The sequence below is a fragment of the Bombina bombina genome, chromosome 1 (genome assembly GCF_027579735.1).
Source record: "Bombina bombina isolate aBomBom1 chromosome 1, aBomBom1.pri, whole genome shotgun sequence".
In the NCBI taxonomy this organism is placed as follows: Eukaryota; Metazoa; Chordata; class Amphibia; order Anura; family Bombinatoridae; genus Bombina; species Bombina bombina.
The window spans coordinates 56,463,914-56,477,834 of record NC_069499.1 but is presented as its reverse complement, the minus strand read 5'-3'; the positions used below and the strand labels follow the sequence as shown (position 1 = coordinate 56,477,834).

The 13,921-nt window shown below is 42.7% G+C and overlaps 1 protein-coding gene across 6 annotated transcripts in view; it reads left to right on the top strand.

Annotated features, from left to right (window-relative positions):
- The first annotated feature begins 1,048 nt into the window (after positions 1 to 1,048).
- TMEM63C (transmembrane protein 63C) overlaps positions 1,049 to 13,921 on the top strand; it is a 115,894-nt gene continuing 103,021 nt past the window's right edge. For 4 of the 6 annotated variants that reach the window (XM_053697379.1, XM_053697378.1, XM_053697377.1 and 1 more), the window contains exon 1: positions 1,049 to 1,170. The gene's annotated coding sequence lies outside the window, so the exon portion shown is untranslated. The other 2 variants (XM_053697374.1, XM_053697375.1) reach the window with 2 other exon arrangements.

Here is a 13,921-nt window from a genome sequence, read left to right as displayed (position 1 = left end):
TTACCTGTGTCTGTCTAATCTCACTAAATGTATTTACTAACCTCACCCAGTGACTGCCTCTAATCATACTGATGTCTCTTGTTGTCAGTGTCTCTTTTACCCTGTGTCTGTCTAATCTCACTGAATGTATTTACTAACCTCACTCAGTGACTACCTCTAATCATACTAATGTCTCTTTTTGTCAGTGAGTGTCTCTGTTACCTGTGTCTGTCTAATCTCACTGATTGTATTTACTAACCTCATTCAGTGACTGCCTCTAATCATACTGATGTCTCTTGTCAGTGAGTGTCTCTTTTACCCTGTGTCTGTCTAATCTCACTGAATGTAATTACTAACCTCACCCAGGGACTGTCTCTAATCATACTGATGTCTCTTGTCAGTGAGTGTCTCTGTTACCTGTGTCTGTCTAATCCCGCTGAATGTATTTACTAACCTCACTCAGTGACTGCATCTAATTATAATGATGTCTCTTGTCAGTGAGTGTCTCTGTTACCCTGTGTCTGTCTAATCTCAATGATTGTATTTACTAACCTCATTCAGTGACTGCCTCTAATCATATTGATGTCTCTTGTTGTCAGTGAGTGTCTCTGTTACCTATGTCTGTCTAATCCCGCTGAATGTATTTACTAACCTCATTCAGTGACTGCCTCTAATCATATTGATGTCTCTTGTTGTCAGTGAGTGTCTCTGTTACCTATGTCTGTCTAATCCCGCTGAATGTATTTACTAACCTCATTCAGTGACTGCCTCTAATCATATTGATGTCTCTTGTTGTCAGTGAGTGTCTCTGTTACCCTGTGTCTGTCTAATCCCGCTGAATGTATTTACTAACCTCACTCAGTGACTGCCTCTAATCATACTGATGTCTCTTGTCAGTGTCTCTTTTACCCCTGTGTCTGTCTAATCCCACTAAATGTATTTTGTGTCATCTCTGCCCCTCTTGTGCTACTGCAGGTATCTAGCAGCACTCAGTGACTCTCTAATCATACTGCTTGTCTCTCTCTCCCCCTCTCCTGCCAGTAAGTGCCTGTGTGTTTCCCCCCTCGGTAGGTGTCTATCTCCCCCCTCCCCGCGGGCAGTAGCTGATGTCAGGGGGCGGGGCTTTGCGGGGATCGCTGGGAGTTTGCTGACTGTTCGGCTGAGGATGCTACTGCTGCTGCAGGCCGGCAGGTGAGGGGTTAAACCGGCAGATATCGTCTGAGCGACGGAGTGAGGGGATAAAGGTGCGCGTGGAGTGGGTGCGCCAGAGACAGCTGTCATCAGTGGTAGTCGGAGCCCGGTGACTATTGCTGGTGAATTGCGCTGATGTGTAGGGCAGTGGCTGCTTGGTATAGTGCCATTTGATTGGGGATGCCACGCAGGTGTAGGGGCAGTGGCTATGGGGCCAGGGATATAGTGCCTTTTTATTGGGGATGCCACTAAAGTGTAGGGGTAATGACTGGGTATTACAGTGCCATATGATTGGGGATACCTCTCTGGTGTAGGGGCAGTGGCTGTGGGGTATAGTGCCATTTGCTTTGGGATGTCACTCTGGTGTAGGGGCAGTGGCTGTGGGGTATAGTACCATTTGCTTTGGGATGTCACTCTGGTGTAGGGGCAGTGGCTGTGGGGTATAGTGCCATTTGCTTTGGGATGTCAGGCTGGTGTAGGGGCAGTGGCTGTGGGATATAGTACCATTTGCTTTGGGATGTCAGGCTGGTGTAGGGGAAGTGGCTGTGGGATATAGTACCATTTGCTTTGGGATGTCACTGGTGTAGGGGCAGTGGCTGTGGGATATAGTACCATTTGCTTTGGGATGTCACTGGTGTAGGGGCAGTGGCTGTGGGGTATAGTGCCATTTGCTTTGGGATGTCAGGCTGGTGTAGGGGCAGTGGCTGTGGGGTATAGTGCCATTTGCTTTGGGATGTCAGGCTGGTGTAGGGGCAGTGGCTGTGGGGTATAGTGCCATTTGTTTTGGGATGTCAGGCTGGTGTAGGGGCAGTGGCTGTGGGATATAGTACCATTTGCTTTGGGATGTCAGGCTGGTGTAGGGGCAGTGGCTGTGGGATATAGTACCATTTGCTTTGGGATGTCAGGCTGGTGTAGGGGCAGTGGCTGTGGGGTATAGTGCCTTTTGCTTTGGGATGTCAATCTGGTGTAGGGGCAGTGGCTGTGGGGTATAGTGCCATTTGCTTTGGGATGTCAGGCTGGTGTAGGGGCAGTGGCTGTGGGGTATAGTGCCATTTACTTTGGGATGTCAGGCTGGTGTAGGGGCAGTGGCTGTGGGGTATAGTGCCATTTGCTTTGGGATGTCAGGCTGGTGTAGGGGCAGTGGCTGTGGGGTATAGTGCCATTTGCTTTGGGATGTCAGGCTGGTGTAGGGGCAGTGGCTGTGGGGTATAGTGCCATTTGCTTTGGGATGTCAGGCTGGTGTAGGGGCAGTGGCTGTGGGGTACAGTGCCATTTGCTTTGGGATGTCACTCTGGTGGTGGGGCAGTGGCTGTGGGGTATAGTGTCATTTCCTTTGAGATGACACTCTGGTATAATTGTTTGGGGATACCAAAAAGGGGCAGATTCACACGTATGTAGGGGAAAACAATAATGCACAGCTGCTGGGATGTAGGGATCATAAGTGGGACACTTCTGGGGTGTGAGGGTTGTGTGTGGTTGTGGTACCATACTGCTAAGGTATGTAGGCAGTATCTGTGTGCTACTGTATAGAGTGGCTGTGTGGTGCTGCTCGAGTATATTGACAGTGGTTGTTTGATAGTGCTAGAGTATATTGGCAGGGGCTGGTATTGCTAGAGTAAATATTCACGGCCAATATACTCCAGCAGCACCACACAGTCACTGATGATATACCCTAGCAGTACCACACAGTCACTGATGATATAGCCTAGCAGTACCACACAGTCACTGATGATATACCCTAGCAGTACCACACAGTCACTGACAATATACTCTAGCACTACCACACTGACACTGTCTGAGTGGTGCTGCTGGAGTATATTGGTAGTGACTGAGTGGTATTGCTGGAGTTTATTGGCAGTTGGTGTGTGGCACTGTTATGGTATATCATCAGTGATTGTGTGGTACTGCTAGGGTATATCATCAGTGACTGTGTGGTACTGCTAGGCTATATCATCAATGACTGTGTGGTACTGCTAGGCTATATCATCAGTGACTGTGTGGTACTGCTAGGCTATATCATCAATGACTGTGTGGTACTGCTAGGCTATATCATCAGTGACTGTGTGGTACTGCTAGGGTATATCATCAGTGACTGTGTGGTACTGCTAGGGTATATCATCAGTGACTGTGTGGTACTGCTAGGCTATATCATCAGTGACTGTGTGGCACTGCTAGGGTGTATCATCAGTGACTGTGTGGTACTGCTAGGGTATATCATCAGTGACTGTGTGGTACTGCTAGGGTATATCATCAGTGACCGTGTGGTACTGCTAGGGTGTATCATCAGTGACTGTGTGGTACTGCTAGGGTATATCATCAGTGACTGTGTGGTACTGCTAGGGTATATCATCAGTGACCGTGTGGTACTGCTAGGGTGTATCATCAGTGACTGTGTGGTACTGCTAGGGTATATAATCAGTGACTGTGTGATACTGCTAGGGTGTATCATCAGTGACTGTGTGGTACTGCTAGGGTGTATCATCAGTGACTGTGTGGTAATGCTAGGGTGTATCATCAGTGACTGTGTGGTACTGCTAGGGTGTATCATCAGTGACTGTGTGGTAATGCTAGGGTGTATCATCAGTGACTGTGTGGTACTGCTAGGGTGTATCATCAGTGACTGTGTGGTAATGCTAGGGTGTATCATCAGTGACTGTGTGGTACTGCTAGGGTGTATCATCAGTGACTGTGTGGTACTGCTAGGGTATATCATCAGTGACTGTGTGGTACTGCTAGGGTATATCATCAGTGACTGTGTGGTACTGCTAGGGTATATCATCAGTGACTGTGTGGTACTGCTAGGGTGTATCATCAGTGACTGTGTGATACTGCTAGGGTGTATAATCAGTGACTGTGTGGTACTGCTAGGGTATATTATCAGTGACTGTGTGGTACTGCTAGGGTATATCATCAGTGACTGTGTGGTACTGCTAGGCTATATCATCAGTGACTGTGTGATACTGCTAGGGTATATCATCAGTGACTGTGTGGTACTGCTAGGGTATATCATCAGTGACTGTGTGGTACTGCTAGGGTGTATAATCAGTGACTGTGTGATACTGCTAGGGTGTATAATCAGTGACTGTGTGGTACTGCTAGGGTATATAATCAGTGACTGTGTGGTACTGCTAGGGTGTATAATCAGTGACTGTGTGGTACTGCTAGGGTATATAATCAGTGACTGTGTGATACTGCTAGGGTGTATAATCAGTGACTGTGTGGTACTGCTAGGGTGTATAATCAGTGACTGTGTGGTACTGCTAGGGTGTATCATCAGTGACTGTGTGGTACTGCTAGGGTGTATAATCAGTGACTGTGTGGTACTGCTAGGGTGTATAATCAGTGACTGTGTGGTACTGCTAGGGTGTATAATCAGTGACTGTGTGGTACTGCTAGGGTATATCATCAGTGACTGTGTGATACTGCTAGGGTGTATAATCAGTGACTGTGTGGTACTGCTAGGGTGTATAATCAGTGACTGTGTGGTACTGCTAGGGTATATCATCAGTGACTGTGTGGTACTGCTAGGCTATAGGGGCAGTCACCGTAGCATGGGATGCTACTGTACACCTGAGGCTGTGACTTATTTCTGGGCACATGACTGGCGGCAGGTGCTATTATTGGGCTTGGCACGATTGCAGAGATAGGTTCTGTTGTTTAGTACGATGACAGTGCTACAATAGAGGGCCTAGTGAATGGAGTAACGCAGCTGTGTGACTGTTGATGACAAGAGCAGACAGTTCATGCTGGGATATGGTGGCAGTGACTTCTTGTGCTGCTGGGGATAGGGCATATGCTGATTGTGCTAGAAAAGGAACTTTGAATTGGGATACATGTAGTGAAGGGTTAAAACCAGAGGAATATTGCCTGAGCACAGGGGCTAAAACTGGCTGCTAGCAGTGACAGGGGATGCTGGGGCACAGGGGCATTAAATAGGGTACTGGGGAAACAAATGGGTTGCAGATTAAACCAGAGTGTTACACATTTATGCCACATTTAAAACACAGTAAATATACTGATGTATTAGTTCCATGCTTTTAGGTGGCAGAGGAGTGTGTTTGTATAAGATTTGTTGTTGAATAATGTAAAAAGGTTGGCGCTTCCAGGATTTGCCAAGCTCTAAATTAAACCACTTACGCAACACTGGCATCTGTTTGTTTCCAGATTACAATGTTGTGTTCACACTTTATTTTAAAGGGATATGAAACCGAATATTTTTGAAGTTTCAAATAGAGCATGAGATTTTAAACAACTTTCTAATTTACTTCTATTATGATTTTTTCTTCATTCTCTTGGTATCTTTTGTTGTAAAGTAGAGATGTATGCTTAGGAGCTGGCCCATTTCTGGAGCTCTATATGGCAACAGTTTTGCAAGAACGTTATCCTTTTGCAAGAGTACTAGATGGCAGCACTATTTCCTGCCATTTAGTGATCCAGATGCCTACCTAGGTATCTCTTAAACACAGAATAAAATGGGAGCAAAGAAATGTTTTGGGTCTCATATCCCTTTAAAAAGGTTACATTTTAAACATTGTAACTTTTTTAAACAGATAATGTTATTCTGAGAACAATATATCTATGTGCTTAATCTCTTGCTAATAATGACGGCAATCACAGGCCCGCTATAAAAATGGCGTTTGTTGTCTTTCACAGGAAAGCAACTATTTTTTGTTTATATTTCAATAGTGCCCTTTTGTCCGCATTATATCATTTAATGTCCATGTAAACTGTGTTGTATCTGTATTGCAGAATAAGTTTGGTGCTCTATAAATGAAAGTATACAACTAGCAAGCACTCCCATAGGTAGTATAACTGTCAAGGCTGCCAATTAATAACAGACCCAGGAGCTTAGTTGTTACGGTCATTATGTTAGTATAAAGAGCATTGTTTTGCAGTTGTTATCGGTTAAAGCCAAATATGGGGTGATATGTAGCAGAGTTAGCCTTATTAAGTCTGTAGTTTGCTTTTTCAGCTCTGATAATTAGAAAATCCATGATTTTCAGTGTTATATTAAATGAAAAGGGAGCAAAATAAATAAAGTATATTGGAAAGTAGTTTTCTCTTGTTAAGTGTAGTCAGTCCACGGGTCATCCATTACTTATGGAATATATCTCTTCCTAACAGGAAGCTGCAAGAGGATCACCCAGCAGAGCTGCTATATAGCTCCTCCCCTCACATGTCATATTCAGTCATTCTCTTGCAGCCTAACTAGATAGGTCGCTGTGAGAAGTCTGTGGTGTTTTTTAACTTAGTTTATTTCTACAATCAAAAGTTTGTTATTTTAAATGGCACCGGAGTGTGCTGTTTATTCTCAGGCAGCATTAGAAGAAGAATCTGCCTGCGTTTTCTATGATCTTAGCAGACGTAACTAAGATCCACTGGCTGTTCTCATCTGAGGAGTGAGGTAACTTCAGAGAAGGGGAATAGCATGCAGGGCCCCCCTGCAAATGAGGTATGTGCAGTAATTATTTTTCTGAGGAATGGAATTGACTGAGAAAATACTGCTGATACCAATGTAAAGTAAGTTCAGCCTTAAATGCAGTGATAGCGACTGGTATTAGGCTGATGAGTGTGTGTACACTGAATGTATTTTTCTAAGGAATGGAATTGACTCTGAAAATACTGTTAATACTGAAATAATGTATGAGCCTTAACTGCAGTAAAAGCGACTGGTAGCAGGCTTATTAATAACAATTCATAACTTTTCAAATGTATGTTTAAAACGTTTACTGGCATGTTAATCGTTTTTTGTGAGGTACTTGGTGATAAAACTTATTGGGGCATGATTTTTACCACATGGCCATCTTTGTTTTCTGCATAGAAACAGTTTTCTGAGCTTCCCCACTGTTGTAATATGAGTGGGAGGGGCCTATTTTAGCGCTTTTTTGCGCAGTAAAAATTCAGTCACAATCTGTCTACTTCATCCTCCATGATCCAGATCGTCTCTAGAGAGCTCAGGGGTCTTCAAAATTCATTTTGAGGGAGGTAATCAGTCACAGCAGACCTGTGACAGTGTGTTTTGACTGTGGGTATTAAGGGGTTAATCATCCATTTGCTGGTGGGTGCAAAACTTTGCTAACTTAATACATTTACTGTGAAAAATTGGTTGCTATAACTATTTTGGTTCATTGTTATTTCAACTGTGACAGCTTTTTGTGCTTCTTAAAGGCACAGTAGCGTTTTTTATATTGCTTGTAAATTTATTTAGAAAAGTATTTCCAAGCTTGCTAGTCTCATTGCTAGTCTGTTTAAACATGTCTGACACAGATGAATCTCTTTGTTCACTATGTTTAAAGGCCAATGTGGAGCCCAATAGAAATTTATTAGGACAGGGCCAAATCAAAGGCCAAACAGTCTAATTTTCGTGCCTTTCGTAACTTCAAGGCTGGAGCAGCATCAACTTCCTCCGCTCCAAAACAGGAAGGAGCTGTTGCTCGTTACAGGCAGGGCTGGAAAGTTAACCAGTCCTGGAACAAGGGCAAGCAGGCCAAGAAACCTGCTGCTGCCTCCAAGACAGCATGAAGAGAGGGCCCCCTATCCGGAAACGGATCTAGTGGGGGCAGACTTTCTCTCTTCGCCCAGGCTTGGGCAAGAGATGTCCAGGATCCCTGGGCGTTGGAGATCATATCTCAGGGATATCTCCTGGACTTCAAAACTTCTCCTCCACGAGGGAGATTTCATCTTTCAAGGTTATCAGCAAACCAAATAAAGAAAGAGGCGTTTCTACGCTGTGTACAAGACCTTTTACTAATGGGGGTGATCCACCCAGTTCCGCGGACGGAACACGGGCAGGGATTCTATTCAAATCTATTTGTGGTTCCCAAGAAAGTGGGAACCTTCAGACCAATCTTGGACTTAAAAATCCTAAACAAATTTCTAAGAGTTCCATCATTCAAAATGGAAACTATTCGAACCATCCTTCCCATGATCCAAGAGGGTCAGTACATGACCACAGTGGATTTAAAGGATGCCTACCTTCACATACCGATTCACAAGGATCATTATCGGTACCTAAGATTTGCTTTCCTAGACAGGCATTACCAGTTTGTAGCTCTTCCCTTCGGATTAGCTACGGCTCCAAGAATCTTTACAAAAGTTCTGGGCTCACTTCTGGCGGTACTAAGACCGCGAGGCATAGCGGTGACTCCGTACCTAGACGACATTCTGATACAAGCGTCAAGTTTTCAAACTGCCAAGTCTCATACAGAGATAGTTCTGGCATTTCTGAGGTCGCATGGGTGGAAGGTGAACATGGAAAAGAGTTCTCTATTACCACTTACAAGAGTTCCCTTTCTAGGGACTCTTATAGATTCTGTAGAGATGAAAATTTACCTGACAGAGGCCAGGTTATCAAAACTTCTAAATGCTTGCCGTGTCCTTCATTCCATTCCACACCCGTCAGTAGCTCAGTGCATGGAAGTAATCGGCTTAATGGTAGCGGCAATGGACATAGTACCATTTGCACGCCTGCATCTCAGACCGCTGCAATTGTGCATGCTAAGTCAGTGGAACGGGGATTACTCAGATTTGTCCCCCCTACTAAGTCTGGATTAAGAGACCAGAGATTCTCTTCTATGGTGGCTCTCTCGGCCACATCTGTCCAAGGGGATGACCTTTTGCAGGCCAGATTGGGCGATTGTAACAACAGACGCCAGCCTTCTAGGCTGGGGCGCAGTCTGGAACTCCCTGAAAGCTCAGGGATTATGGACTCAGGAGGAGAAACTCCTCCCAATAAATATTCTGGAATTAAGAGCAATATTCAATGCTCTCCTAGCTTGGCCTCAGTTAGCAACTCTGAGGTTCATCAGATTTCAGTCGGACAACATCACGACTGTGGCTTACATCAACCATCAAGGGGGAACCAGAAGTTCCCTAGCGATGTTGGAAGTCTCAAAGATAATTCGCTGGGCAGAGTCTCACTCTTGCCACCTGTCAGCGATTTACATCCCAGGCGTAGAGAACTGGGAGGCGGATTTTCTAAGTCGCCAGACTTTTCATCCGGGGGAGTGGGAACTTCATCCGGAGGTCTTTGCTCAACTGATTCTTCGTTGGGGCAAACCAGATCTGGATCTCATGGCGTCTCGCCAGAACGCCAAGCTTCCTTGTTACGGATCCAGGTCCAGGGACCCGGGAGCGGTGCTGATAGATGCTCTGACAGCCCCTTGGGTCTTCAACATGGCTTATGTGTTTCCACCATTCCCGATGCTTCCTCGTTTGATTGCCAAGATCAAACAGGAGAGAGCTTCGGTGATTCTGATAGCGCCTGCGTGGCCACGCAGGACCTGGTATGCAGACCTAGTGGACATGTCGTCCTGTCCACCGTGGTCTCTGCCTCTGAGACAGGACCTTCTAATTCAGGGTCCTTTCAAACATCCAAATCTAATTTCTCTGAGGCTGACTGCATGGAGATTGAACGCTTGATTCTATCAAAGCGTGGCTTCTCGGAGTCGGTTATTGATACCTTAATACAGGCTAGGAAGCCTGTTACCAGAAAAATTTACCATAAGATATGGCGTAAATATTTATATTGGTGCGAATCCAAGAGTTACTCATGGAGTAAGGTTAGGATTCCTAGGATATTGTCCTTTCTACAACAGGGTTTAGAAAAGGGCTTATCTGCTAGTTCGTTAAAGGGACAGATTTCTGCTCTGTCTATTCTTCTACACAAACGTCTGGCTGAAGTTCCAGACGTTCAGGCTTTTTGTCAGGCTTTAACTAGGATTAAGCCTGTGTTTAAGACTGTTGCTCCGCCGTGGAGCTTAAACTTAGTTCTTAATGTTCTTCAAGGCATTCCATTTGAACCCCTTCATTCCATTGATATCAAGCTGTTATCCTGGAAGGTTTTGTTTTTGATGGCTATTTCCTCGGCTCGAAGAGTCTCTGAGTTATCTGCCTTACATTGTGATTCTCCTTATCTGATTTTTCATTCAGACAAGGTAGTTCTGCGTACTAAACCTGGGTTCTTACCTAAGGTAGTTACTAACAGGAATATCAATCAAGAGATTGTTGTTCCATCACTGTGTCCTAACCCTTCTTCAAAGAAGGAACGACTTTTGCATAATTTGGACGTAGTCCGTGCCCTGAAGTTCTATTTGCAGGCAACTAAAGATTTTCGTCAAACTTCTTCCCTGTTTGTCGTTTACTCTGGACAGAGAAGAGGTCAAAAGGCTTCGGCTACCTCTCTCTCTTTTTGGCTTCGTAGCATAATACGTTTAGCCTATGAGACTGCTGGACAGCAGCCTCCTGAAAGGATTACAGCTCATTCTACTAGAGCTGTGGCTTCCACCTGGGCCTTTAAAAATGAGGCCTCTGTTGAACAGATTTGCAAGGCTGCGACTTGGTCTTCGCTTCACACCTTTTCTAAATTTTACAAATTTGACACTTTTGCTTCTTCGGAGGCTATTTTTGGGAGAAAGGTTCTACAGGCAGTGGTTCCTTCCGTTTAAGTTCCTGCCTTGTCCCTCCCGTCATCCGTGTACTTTAGCTTTGGTATTGGTATCCCATAAGTAATGGATGACCCGTGGACTGACTACACTTAACAAGAGAAAACATCATTTATGCTTACCTGATAAATTTATTTCTCTTGTGGTGTATCCAGTCCACGGCCCGCCCTGTCTTTTTAAGGCAGACCTAAATTTTAATTAAACTCCAGTCACCACTGCACCCTATGGTTTCTCCTTTCTCGTCTTGTTTTGGTCGAATGACTGAATATGACATGTGAGGGGAGGAGCTATATAGCAGCTCTGCTGGGTGATCCTCTTGCAGCTTCCTGTTAGGAAGAGATATATTCCATAAGTAATGGATGACCCGTGGACTGACTACACTACAAGAGAAATAAATTTATCAGGTAAGCATAAATTATGTTTTTTCTTCACATAGCTAAATTAAATGCACATTTGAAGAAGCAAGTTTTGGCCCATTGGTGGTAACTGGGTCCCAACTGAAATATATATAGAGATAAATAGACATAAAGTACAAAAAGAAAATCCTGTAATGTTTTAAAGCATTTTATTACTTCACTGTTGCAATATATGTGTTTAACCCCTGTAAAGTCAGCTGGGAGCTAGCTGAGGACAGCCAATGACGAGAGGCATATCTGTGCAGCAGCCAATCACCAGCTAGCTCTCAGTAGTGCACTGCTGATCCTGAGCCTACCCAGATATGCTTTACAACAAAACTACATTTGGTAACAGAAATAAATGTAAACATATCTTAAAGGGACACTGAACCCAATTTTTTTCTTTTGTGATTCAGATAGAGCATGAAATTTTAAGCAACTTTCTAATTTACTCCTATTATCAAATGTTCTTTATTCTCTTGGTATCTTTATTTGAAATGCAAGAATGTAAGTTTAGATGCCGGCCCATTTTTGGTGAACAACCTAGGTTCTCCTTGCTGATTGGTGGATAAATTCATCCACCAATCAAAAACTGCTGTCCAGAGTTCTGAACCAAGAAAAAAGCTTAGATGCCTTCTTTTTCATATAAAGTTAGCCGGAGAACGAAGAAAAATTGATAATAAGACAGTCAGGGCATCGTGACAGTTGCAGTTTTAACAAAAGTCAGAATGAAGCGTTTGTGATTCACATACAGTGTACAATTTTTAATAACATTTTCTAATTTACTTCTGTTACCAAAAATGCATATTTCACTTAGTATCCTTAGTTGAAACATATCTTCTTTTCACGAGAGAATACTGAGTAAGCTCAGGAGCGTGCACGTGTCATTATATATAACGTTGTTAGAACATTGCAAACTCTGATTCTATATATTGCTTGACTAGTGCACACTGATGAGCCTATCAAGGTTTTCTTGTCACAGAATGGATATTAAATAAAGCATATTATGGGGAAAAAAGGTATATTTCTCATTGTATGCTGTATCTGAATCATGGAAGTTTAATTTTAACTCCCATTTGCCTTTAAGTTTATTAAAGGGACATTAAAAGCCTTGTAATTCTAAGATATTTCTAAACATTTTTAAAACAAATTAACACCTTGTTTACTGCAGTTGTTTTTCAATAGCCAAATTACACCCACCAGTTGCCTCATTTGGAGGAAACAATTCGGGCTTGAGTCTGCAGATGACAAGGCTAGCCACAGTCATTATGTTGGTACAAAGTACATTGTTTAGTAGTTGTTATAAATTAAAGCCAATTAGGGACATATCTGTAGCAGAGTTAGCCTTTAAAAGTCAACAGTTCTGAGTGTGAGAAAATCTACAATTTTACAGAGCTAAATTACAAGAAAAGGGGGCAAAATAACGAATAAAATTGTGTTTACTGTCCCTTTAATGCAAATGGTTAACAAGTATAGTCAGACAGGACCAGCAAGTTTGTCTATGGAGGTGAAAGTGTGAGCAAGATCTGTAATGATTCAGGTAATAAATAATAATGTGATGAATTAAACGATAAAATGTTTGTATGGAGATCACGTGCAATGCAGTTTTCATTTCTCATTATATTATACAGACACATAAATGAGTTTGTCCCTTGCTGTGGGGCAGTTGCATATAGAGTTTGGTATAAGGGTTTACCTCATTAAAGGGACATGAAACCCAAAATCATTTAGGTAGAAGATGCAATTTACTTTTATTATCTAATTTGCTTAGATATCTTGGTATCCTTTGTTGAAGGAATAGCACATCACTACTGGGAGCTAGCTTAAAGGTACATGAAACCCAACATTTATCTTTCATGATTCAGACAGAGAATACAATAAAAAAAACAAAAAAACTTTCCAATTTACTTCTATTATCAAATTTGCTTGGTTCTCTTGTTGTTCTTTATTGAAGAGATATCTAGATAGGTAGCGTGCACGTGTCTGGAGCACTACATGAAAGGAAATAGCGCTGCCATCAAGTGCTCTTGCTAAGGTATAGCATTGTTGTAAACAGGCACGTGCACACGCCTGAACTTAGCTTCTTGCTTTTCAACAAAGGATAACAAGAAAACAAAGACAGATGGATAATAAAAGTAAATTGGAAAGTTGTTTAAAATGTTATGTTATGTTCTATCTGAATCAGGAAATTAAAAAAAATGGGTTTTATGTCCCTTTAAAGCTAATGTCAAGAGGAATATATGTGCAGCCACCAATCGGCAGCTTCTGAGCCTACCTAGGTATACTTTTGCACAAAGGATACAAAGAGAACAAAACAATTTAGATAATAGAAATAAATTGTAAAGTTATTTAAAAATTGCACGCTCTATCTGAATCATGAAAGAAAGCAAATTGTTTTTTATGTCCCTTTAAGGTCCTGTTTCCTTATTTGGGTTACATTATAACTTAAGTAACGCACATGTTAGAGAGTGCGCTTAGAATGTTTTAGATGTTTATGGATATTGTGTAAGTTATTTTTCTTCATTATGGTTACAATAGTGGCTTTCCTTACTTTTTATTATTAAAACAGCATTCTAATGAAAAACTACTTGTTCTAATTAAAATAATATTATTATTACTGACTTGCGTTTTCTGTTTAACCCCCGCAAAGGGGCTAAACACATTTAGGTATTGCAGCTCCTAAGCATTACATGGCTGCCCAGCCAATCAATGCCGTAGTTGTACAAAGCCACAGTCACTGTTTGCAGTGGGACTTTACCTATGTGTTTAACCCATTTGCAGGGTCAATAGTACAAAAAAGAGCATGTACATCCATTTAAATACAGTGCACGAGATTGCTGTGGCAGCACCGAGAGAGAGTGGCAGCTGTTCAGTTATATTGATGTTTAACCACTGGGTGTGGTTTGTTTGTTT